This window comes from Loxodonta africana, chromosome 3 (assembly GCF_030014295.1).
Source record: "Loxodonta africana isolate mLoxAfr1 chromosome 3, mLoxAfr1.hap2, whole genome shotgun sequence".
Classification (NCBI taxonomy): Eukaryota; Metazoa; Chordata; class Mammalia; order Proboscidea; family Elephantidae; genus Loxodonta; species Loxodonta africana.
The window spans coordinates 59147435-59149113 of record NC_087344.1 but is presented as its reverse complement, the minus strand read 5'-3'; the positions used below and the strand labels follow the sequence as shown (position 1 = coordinate 59149113).

At 41.6% G+C, this 1679-nt stretch overlaps 1 non-coding gene across 1 annotated transcript; it reads left to right on the top strand.

Moving 5' to 3' along the window:
- Positions 1-529: 529 nt before the first annotated feature.
- Positions 530-634, top strand: LOC111752072 (U6 spliceosomal RNA). Its single transcript, XR_002787090.1, has one exon. It is a non-coding gene; the product is annotated as a U6 spliceosomal RNA (small nuclear RNA).
- Positions 635-1679: the final 1045 nt, after the last annotated feature.

Sequence of the window (1679 nt, the reverse complement as noted above, 5' to 3'; positions counted from 1 at the left end):
GCATTGGCTGTGAATTCACCCACAGAGCAGAACCAGTGGGAGCCAGAGGTCAAAAGCAGAGCCTTGCCTAGGCAAATTGATAAGGTGTGGATATATGGATGTGTGTCCAAAAGTTTCCAACCCACAAGGAACAGAATAGATTAACAGGAACACTGAGTCCTCCTCAGCCTGGAGAACTTGGTTTGTTGCCTACTCACCAGAGTGAGAAGGTTTATAGGAAATAGCAGGCATGTCTTATTAAACACATTTAAAGTACATGCTTCTAATTGATTGTTTGCCTGTGCAGGGAAAGACACGGTGCTGGCTAAGTACTGTCCATGACAATTGTTTGAATTAAATAGTTTTACCAATAAAATTAATCTTGTTGTATTGACTCAAGGTTTTGGTTCTGCTTGTGGGGATAGGCTCATAATTCCCACTGATTTCACACAAAGAAGTTGTCCCTGTGAGTTTCCCTCCAGCAAGCAGCATGGTTCACTGAGCCGTAGTGTCTGCGCGATCACCCCCAAATCAAGAAAGAGTTGTTTCAGTGTTCCCTTTGGCAGCACATTTACTAAAACTGCAATGATGCAGAGAGAGCAGCATGGCCCTGTACAAGGATGACACACAAATTCATGACATGTTCCTTATTTTTGCGTATTCCCAACAACAACAATAAATTATTTAAAAAAAAAACAAAACTGTCTCAGCATCAAGGAAATTCAGAGTTATATTTTGACATTTGGGTCTTATTTGTGCAGCTCTGAAAACAGTACCCAGTTGTCTTAGTTATCTAGTGCTGCTATGACAGAAATACCACAAAACTTTATTCTTTCACAGTCTAGAAGTCTAGAAGACTGAATTCAGGGCACTAGCTCCAGCAGAAGGCTTTCTCTCTCTCTGCCAGAAGGTCCTTATCATCAATCTTCCTCTGGTCTAGGAGCTTCTCAACACAGGGACCCTGGGTCCAAAGGATGCGCTCTGCTCCCCAAACTTCTTTCTTGATGGCATGAGGTTCCTCTTTTCTCTACTCAATTCTCTCTTTTATATCTCAAAAGAGATTATCTCAAAATACAACCTAATTCTACAGATTGAGTTCTGCCTCATTAACATAACTGCCTCTAATCCTGCCTCATTAACATCATAGAGGTTAGGATTCACAACACATAGGATAATCACATCAGAGCACAAAATGACGGACAACCACACAATACTGGGAATCATAACCTAGACAAGCTGACACACATTTTGGGGGGACACAATTAAATCCATAACACCAGGGAAAGTGGTTTTGTTTCTTCATGGACTGGTGCAATGACAAAGGACTGTTTTCAGAGGTTAACATTTGAGCCTTCAAAAAAAAAAAAACAATTATCAAGTCCAGTACACTACTCAGAGTGAACTTTAGCACTCTTCCTACACTGGGCAGTACTTTTGTGAGGGAGTGTTCTACTTCCAAAATTCCTCAGTGTGTCTTTCCATCCTCCCTCCAACAGATTTGTTTTTGGTAAATTGACCAGCTCCAGCACCAGCTGGCTAAAAGGTGCTCACTTTCTCTACTTTTCCCAATGTCATCTTTTTCAAACAATAAAGCACTTGACTACTAACTGGTTTGAACCCACTCAAAGGTGCCTTGGAAGACAAGCCTGGTGGTCTGCTTCTGAAAAGTCACAGCCTTGAAAACCCTGTGGAGCAGTTCT